At 41.1% G+C, this 9,117-nt stretch overlaps 1 non-coding gene across 1 annotated transcript; it reads left to right on the forward strand.

Moving 5' to 3' along the window:
• The first annotated feature begins 8,220 nt into the window (after positions 1 to 8,220).
• LOC127742630 (small nucleolar RNA R71) lies at positions 8,221 to 8,324 on the forward strand. Its single transcript, XR_008003976.1, has one exon. It is a non-coding gene; the product is annotated as a small nucleolar RNA R71 (small nucleolar RNA).
• The last annotated feature ends 793 nt before the right edge of the window (positions 8,325 to 9,117 follow it).

A 9,117-nucleotide genomic window follows, 5' to 3' on the forward strand; every position in this document is an offset into this window, starting at 1 on the left:
GATTCTATTCCAGTAGGGGAGGGAACCAACCGGTGATTAGCCGTACTGTGACAGAGTGCGTTAGCATTAGTTTTCACTGCGAGGATGGGATGTAGCCATCAGCCATGGGTGATGCCTCCAGACTGGTTAGCTGTGCGAGTGACAGCCGCATAGGATATTTCTCCGAGAGGAAGAAAGTAGCCACAGTTGATGGTGAACCCCTATACAAAGCTTGCCATGGAAAGGAGTAAGAAGGATTGAGTAGAAGCAGTAGGAGAGCAGGCGTCCCTGGGCTCTACAGCATCTCCATCCGCTTATCTGAAATTCCAACCAATGAATCTGCATAAGTATTCTATCCCTTTTTATTATTCCTTTTTATTTATTCATTCCAATAATCACAATTACCCTTTAATCTCCCTAACTGAGATTTGCAAGGTGACCATAGCTTGCTTCATACCAACAATCTCTGTGGATTCGACCCTTACTCACGTAAGGTTTATTACTTGGACGACCCAGTACACTTGCTGGTTAGTTGAACGGAGTTGTGAATTTAACCAAGAGACACAATAGTTTTTGTGTATATGCCAAAGAGCCAATATTGATGATCACAATTTCGTCCACCAGCCATCTTTTGAAATCTTGTGACCAAGAACCACCCCTTCAGTCACCATAAAATGGCACTTCTCCCAGTTTAAAACCAAGTTGGTTTCTTGACACTTTTTTAGCACAAGAGAAAGATGGTATAGGCAATCAGAATATGAGTCCCCAAACACAGAGAAATCGTCCATAAATACTTCTATGAACTTCTCAATCATATCTAAAAAAATGGAGAGCATGCACCTTTGGAATGTTGCAGGTGCATTACATAATCCAAAGGGCATTCTCATATAAGCAAATATACCATATGGATAAGTAAATGAAGTTTTTTCCTGATCCTTGGGGTGTACAACAATTTGATTGTAGCCCGAGTATCCGTCCAGGAAACAATAATACTCATGTCCTGCCAGTCTTTCAAGCATCTGGTCTATGAAGGGTAGGGAAAAGTGATCCTTCCGGGTGGCCTCGTTAAGTTTTTGGTAGTCAATGCACATACGCCATCCAGTCACCGTCCTTGTGGGTATCAGTTCATTCTTCTCATTTGCCACAACAGTGATCCCTCCCTTCTTAGGGACTACTTTCACCAGGCTTACCCAAGGGCTGTCTGAGATGGGATAAATCACCCCTGCTTGCCACAATTTCAACACTTCTTTCTGAACCACTTCATTCATAGTTGGGTTCAGCCTCCTTTGTTGCTGTCTTGAGGGTTTGGCATCCTCTTCAAGTAAGATTTTATGCATGCACATTGAAGGACTGATCCCCTTTAAATCTGAAAGTGTCCAGCCTATGGCATCCTTGTGTTGTCTCAGCACTTAGATAAGTTCCTTTTCTTGTTCCATACTCAGACTTGAATTTATGATTACTGGGTGAGTGTTGTTAGCACCCAGATATGCATACTTCAAGCTGGGTGGTAAGACTTTCAGTTCTAGTTTTGGTGACTCTGCATCTTTGTTGTTTGTGGTAGTTGGCATGATTGAGTTCCTCATGGTTGCTTGTGGTAGTTTTCCATCTGATGCTTGCTCCAGCTCAATGTTTTCTTCACATTGTTCTTCTCCCATGACTTCTTGAACTATCTGTTCCATGGTGTCTACCAGCATGCATTCTCCTATGGGTTCCTTGGGGTAACTCATTGCTTTAAAGATGTTGAAGACCATTTTCTCTTCATGCAATCTCAAGACTAATTCCCCTTTCTGAACATCAATGTTGGCTCCAACAGTAGCTAGAAATGGTTTTCCTAGGATAATTGACGCGTTGGCCTCTTCTTCCATGTCCAGCACAACGAAATCAGCAGGGAAAATGAATTCTCCTACTTTCACTAGCAAGTCTTCCACCACTCCATGTGGAAACTTAAATATTCTGTCAGCCAATTAGAGTGCCATTCTTGTTGGCTTGGCTTCCTCAATCTTCATCATTCTCATCATGGTTAGGGACATAAGATTTATGCTAGCTCCCAAATCACCCAAAGCTTTCTCAATAGTGATGTCCCCTATGATGCAGGGGATTTGAAAACTCCCTGGGTCTTTCAGCTTTTGAGGCAACTTCTTCTGTATGATGGCGCTGCACTCCTCAGTCAATACTATGGTTTCTTTTGCCTCTCAGTTCCTCTTTTTGGTTATAAGCTCCTTCAAGAACTTGGCATAGAGTGGCATTTGTTCTAATGCCTCAACAAATGGTATGTTGATTTGGAGCCTCTTAAAGATCTCTAGGAACTTAGAGAACTTGCTATTTTTCCCATCTTTTCTCAATCTTTGTGGGTATGGTGCCTTTGGCACATAGGGCTTCAAAACTGGTTTTGATGGAGGTGAAGCTGGGATCTCCCCTTCATCCTCGTTCCCATGTTTTGGTGCAACCTCTTCATGATTATCTTTGCTTGAGGCTCCTTCCTCTACAACCTTCCCACTTCCCAGGGTTATGGATTTGCATTCCCTTCTTGGGTTAGCCATGGTATCGCTGGGAAATGTGTGTGTGGAAAGTGAGATTTGCTTGGACAAAATCCCCACTTGTGTCTCAAACTTTGAGATTGCTGTGCCTTGATTTTTCAGATTTGACCTGTATTCCTCTTGATTAGCATCTATCCTTCCATCAGTTTGTGCTTGTCTATCCATGAGGGAGGAGATTGCCCCTGAAATATGGGATAACAGTTGTGCTATTGTAGCCTCCATCCTCTCAAAGTTGCTCTTGATTTCGCATGATTGTATAGTTGAGGATGGTGCATCTTGATTGAGGTTGTTGTGTATGGGTTGGTTGTTATGGTATGATGTGTTTTGTGAGTTATGGTAGGGCCTATGGTTCCCTGTTTGATGGTTGGGGTTGTGGTTGGGATGCTGATTTGATGGGTAAGGCTTGTTGTGGTCCTGGTTGTGGTTTTGTTGATTTCTCCACCCAAAGTTTGGGTGGTTCTTCCAACCTGGGTTGTATGTCTTAGAGTGTGGGTGATGGGTGAAATTGTGATCTCTAATAATGGCATTCAACTTGGTATGCGCGTTTATTACTCAGCACTTTCTTTACAACCTCGCACAACTAACCAGCAAGTGCACTGGGTCGTCCAAGTAATAAATCTTACGTGAGTAAGGGTTGATCCCACGGAGATTGTTGGTATGAAGCAAGCTATGGTCATCTTGAATTTCTCAGTTAGGCGGATAATATATGGTTATGCAGTTTTCGAATAATAATAATAAATAAACTGAAAATAAAGATAGAAATACTTATGTAGATCATCGATGGGAATTTCAGATAGGCGTATGAAGATGCTGTGCTCCTTCTGAATCTCTGTTTTCCTACTGCCTTCATCCAATCCTTCTTACTCCTTTCCATGGCAAGCTGTATGTAGGGCATCGCTGTTGTCAATGGCTACATCCCATCCTCTCAGTGAAAAAGGTCCAAATGCTCTATCACAGCACGGCTAATCATCTGTCAGTTCTCGATCATGTCGGAATAGAATCCCTTGATTCTTTTGTGTTTGTCATCACACCCAACAATCGCGAGTTTGAAGTTCGTCACAGTCATTCAATCCCGGAATCCTACTCGAAATACCACAGACAAGGTTTAGACTTTCCGGATTCTCATGAATGCCGCCATCAATTCTAGCTTATACCACGAAGACTCTGATCTCACGGAATGGAAGGCTCGGTTGTCAGGCGAGGGCAGCCATGCGTCGTCCATCAGGAATCCAAGAGATACACACTCTAGCTTTTGCTTGTAGAACGGAAGTGGTTGTCAGGCACGCGTTCATAGGGACGGATGATGATGAGTGTCACGGATAATCACATCCATCAGGTTGAAGTACGAGTAGTATCTTAGAATAGAAATAAGATTGAAATTGAATAAAAGATAGTAGTAATTGCATTAAAACTCGAGGTACAGCAGAGCTCCACACCCTTAATCTATGGTGTGTAGAAACTCCACCGTTGAAAATACATAAGTGATGAAGGTTCAGGCATGGCCGAATGGCCGAAACTAAGGAGAAGGACCAGATATGTGGTCAAAAGACCAAATGGTCAAAGACACCTTGTACAATAGTAAAATGTCCTATTTATACTAGACTAGCTACTAGGGTTTACAAAAGTAAGTAATTGATGCAGAAATCCACTTCCGGGGCCCACTTGGTGTGTGCTTGGGCTGAGCTTGAGCTTTACACATTCAGAGGCTTCTTTTGGAGTTGAACGCCAAGTTGTAACGTGTTTTTGGCGTTCAACTCTGGTTCGTGACGTGTTTCTGGCGTTTGACTCCATAATGCAACATGAAACTGGGGTTGAGCGCCAGTTTACATCATCTAATCTCAAATAAAGTATAAACTATTACATATTACTGGAAAGCTCTGGATGTCTACTTTCAAACGCCGTTGAGAGCGTGCCATTTGGTGTTCTGTAGCTCCAGAAAATCCATTTCAAGTGCAGGGAGGTCAGAATCAAACAGCATAAGCAGTCCTTTGTCAGCCTTTTATCAGAGTTTTGCTCAGGTCCCTCAATTTCAGCCAGAAATTACCTGAAATCACAGAAAAACACACCAACTCATAGTAAAGTCCAGAAATTTGAATTTAGCATAAAAACTAATGAAAGCATCCCTAAAAGTAGCTAGATTATACAAAAAATTATCTAAATACAATGCCAAAAATCGTATAAATTATCAACTCATCACAACACCAAACTTAAATTGTTGCTTGTCCCCAAGCAACTGAAAATCAATTAGGATAAAAAAAGAGAATATACTATAAATTCCAGAATATCAATGAATATAATTCTAATTAGATGAGCAGGACTTGTAGCTTTTTGCTTCTGGACAGTTTTGGCATCTCACTTTCCCCTTTGAAGTTTAGAATGATTGGCATCTCTAGGAACTTAGAATTTCAGATAGTTTTATTGATTCTCCTAGTTAAGTTTGTTGATTCTTGAACACAGCTACTTTGTTTTCCAGTATTACCACCGGATACATAAATGCCACAGACACATAGCTGGGTAAACCTTTTCAGATTGTGACTCAGCTTTGCTAAAGTCCCCAGTTAGAGGTGTCCAGAGCTCTAAAGCACACTCTTTTTGGATCACGACTTTAACCACTCAGTCTCAAGCTTTTCACTTGGACCTGCATGCCACAAGCACATGGTTAGGGACAGCTTGATTTAGCCGCTTAGGCCTGGATTTTATGAGAGGTAAAGGATTTATGGAATTATTTATAGCCTTAAGACATAGTTACTACATACTAATGATCATGAAGTAGAGACACAAAAATAAACAAACATATAACATAAATTCAAAAAACAGAAAAAATAAGAACAAGGAATGAGTCCACCTTAGTGATGGTGGTGCTTTCTTCTTGAAGAACCAATGATGTCCTTGAGTTCTTCTATGTTTCTTCCTTGCCTTTGTTGCTCCTCCCTCATTGCTCTTTGATCTTCTCTAATTTCATGGAGAATGATGGAGTGCTCTTGATGTTCCACCCTTAATTAATCCATATTATAACTCAAATCTTCTAGAGAAGTGTTGAGTTGTTCCCAATAGTTGTTGGGAGGAAAGTGCATCCCTTGAGGTATCTCAGGGATTTCTTGATGAGGGAATTCCTCATGCCCTCTTGATGTGCAGTCAAATGCTCTATTACTGAGCTATGGACCCTTGAGATGAATCTCTCCATCTCCCATGAATCAGAGGTGGAAGCAATTATCTTCCCTTTTCTCTTCTTCTTCTTTTTTTTTTTTGAGGTTTCTCTGGCCTTAGGTGCCATCAATGGTTATGGAAAAGCAAAAAAGCTATGATTTTACCACACCAAACTTAGAATGTTGCTCGCCCTCGAGCAAAGAAGAAAGAATGGAAGGAGAAGAAAATATAAAGGAGAGGGAGAGATGTGTATGTTTCGGCCATATGGGTGGTATTGGGAAGAGAGATTGAGGTGATTGGTAAAGAAGAGAGAGAAGGTGAGTTGAGGTAATGGGATCCTGTGGGGTCCATAGATCTTGGGATGATCCTGTGGGGTCCACAGATCCTGAGGTGTCAAGGATTTACATCCCTGCACCAATTAGGCATCTAAAACGTCTTTGCATACAATTCTGGCGTTTAAACACCGAAGTGATTCTTATTTTGGGGGTTCAACGCCCAATTGTAGCATGTTTCTGGCGTTGAACGCCAGTTCCATGCTTGTTTCTGGCGTTCAGCGCCAGCTCTCCTCAGGGTATATTTCTAGCATTCAAACGCCAGGATGCTGCTTGTTTCTGGCGTTCAATGCTAGTCCATGCTCTGTTCTGGCGTTGAACGCCAGCCAGATGCTCCTTACTGGCGTTTAAACGCCAGTAAGTCCTTCCTTCAGGGTGTGATTTTTCTTCTGCTGTTTTTTATTCTGTTTTTAATTTTAGTATTTTTTTTGTGACGCCACATGATCATGAACCTAATAAAACATAAAAGAATAATAAAAGAAAAATAAAATTAGATAAATAAAAATTGGGTTGCCTCCCAATAAGCGCTTATTTAATGTCAATAGCTTGATAGTGGGCTCTCATGGAGCCACACAAGTGATCAGGTCAATGTTGTAGACTCCCAACACCAAACTTAGAGTTTGGCTGTGGCCTCCCAACACCAAACATAGAGTTTGATGGTGGGGGCTTTATTTGACTCTGTACTGAGAGAAGCTTTTCATGCTTCCTCTCCATGTTTACAGAAGAACACCCTTGGGTCTTAAACACAAGGTAGTCCCCATTCAATTGAAGGACTAATTCTCCTATGTTAACATCTATCACAGCACCTGCTGTGGCTAGGAAAGGTCTTCCAAGGATGATGCATTCATCCTCCTCCTTCTTAGTGTCTAAGATTATGAAATCAACAGGGATGTAAAGGCCTTCAACCTTTACTAACACGTCTTCTACCAATCCATACGCCTGTCTTACTGACTTATCTGCCATTTGCAATGAAAATATTGTAGGTTGCACCTCAATGATCTCCAGCTTCTCCATTACAGAGAGTGGCATAAGATTTATGCTTGAGCCCAGGTCACATAGAGCCTTTTCAAAGGTCATGGTGCCTATAGTATAGGGTATTAAGAATTTACCAGGATCTCGTCTCTTTTGAGATAAGGTTTGCTGAACCCATGTATCTAGTTCACTGATGAGCAAAGAAGGTTCACCTTCCCAAGTCTCATTACCAAATAACTTGGCATTTAGCTTTATGATAGCTCCTAGATATTGAGCAACTTGCTCTCCAGTTACATCTTCATCTTCTTCAGAGAAAGAATAGTCTTCAGAGCTCATTAATTGCAGAAGGAGGTTTAATGGAATCTCTATGGTCTCTATATGAGCCTCAGGTTCCTTTGGGTCCTCAATAGGGAACTCCTTCTTGCTTGAGAGACGTCCCATGAGGTATTCCTCATTGAGATTCACGTCCTCTCCTTCCTCTCTAGGTTTGGCCATGTTGATTATATCAATGGCCTTGCACTCTCTTTTTGGATTCTCTTCAGTATTGCTTGGGAGAGTACTAGGAGGAGTTTTATTAATTTTCTTACTCAGCTGGCCTACTTGTGCCTCCAAATTTCTGATGGAGGACCTTGTCTCACTCATGAAACTTAAAGTGGCCTTAGACAGATCAGAGACTAAATTTGCTAAGTTAGAGGTGTTCTGTTCAGAATTCTCTGTCTGTTGTTGAGAAGATGATGGATAAGGCTTGATATTGCTGAGCCTATTTCTTCCACCATTATTAAAGCCTTGTTGAGGCTTTTGTTGATCCTTCCATGAGAAATTTGGATGATTTCTCCATGATGAATTATAGGTGTTTCCATAAGGTTCACCCATATAATTTACCTCTACTATTGCAGGGTTATCAGGATTATAAGCTTCTTATTTAGAAGATGCCTCTTTAGTACTATTGGATGTATTTTTCCATCCATTCAGACTTTGAGAAATCATGTTGACTTGCATTTTTATTCTGAGCCAAAATGGCATTCAGAGCATCAATTTCAAGAACTCCCTTCCTTTGAGGCGTCCCATTATTCACGGAATTCCTCTCAGAAGTGTACATAAACTGGTTATTTGCAACCATGCCAATAAGTTCTTGAGCCTCTGCAGGCATTTTTTTTAGGTGAATGGATCCACCTGCAGAATGGTCCAGTGACATCTTAGAAAACTCAGATAGACCATACTAGAATATATCTATCATGATCCATTCTAAAAACATGTCAGAAGGACATCTTTTGGTCATCTGCTTGTATCTTTCCCAAGCTTCACAGAAGGATTCACCATCTTTTTGTTTGAAGGTCTGAACATCCACTCTAAGCTTGCTCAGCTTTTGAGGAGGAAAGAACTTAGCCAAGAAGGCCATGACCAGCTTATCCCAGGAGTCCAGGCTATCTTTAGGTTGAGAGTCCAACCATGCTCTAGCTTTGTCTCTTACAGCAAAAGGGAAAAGCATGAGCCTATAGACTTCAGGATCTACTCCATTAGTCTTAACAGTCTCACAGATCTGCAAGAACTCAGTTAAGAACTGGTAGGGATCTTCTGATGAAAGTCCATGAAACTTGCAGTTCTGTTGCATCAGAGCAACTAATTGAGGTTTCAGCTCAAAATTGTTTGCTCCTATGGCAGGAATTGAGATGCTTCTTCCATTAAACTTGGACGTAGGTGTGGTATAATCACCAAGCATCCTTCTTGCATTATTGTTGTTGGGTTCGGCTGCCATCTCCTTTTCTTGTTCAAAAATTTCAGCAAGGTTGTCTTTGGATTGTTGTAATTTAGCTTCTCTTAGTTTTCTCTTCAGAGTCCTTTCAGGTTCTGGATCAGCTTCAACAAGAATGCCTTTTTCCTTGTTCCTGCTCATATAAGAAAGAAGAGAACAGAAAAGGAAGAGGAATCCTCTATGTCACAGTAAAGAGGTTCCTTATTGTTAGTAGAAGAAGAAAGGGAATAAGAGTGAAGAAGAATGAATAATCCAAACACAAGGGTGAGGATAGAGGCAGTGATTTGAGATGAAGAGAGGTGAAGAGAGGTGTTAGTAGATGAATAAATAAATAGAAAAAGATGAGAGAGGGAGAAATTTTTGAAAATAATTTTTGAAAAGGAGTTAATGATTTTCG

Source organism: Arachis duranensis, chromosome 1 (genome assembly GCF_000817695.3).
Source record: "Arachis duranensis cultivar V14167 chromosome 1, aradu.V14167.gnm2.J7QH, whole genome shotgun sequence".
In the NCBI taxonomy this organism is placed as follows: domain Eukaryota; kingdom Viridiplantae; phylum Streptophyta; class Magnoliopsida; order Fabales; family Fabaceae; genus Arachis; species Arachis duranensis.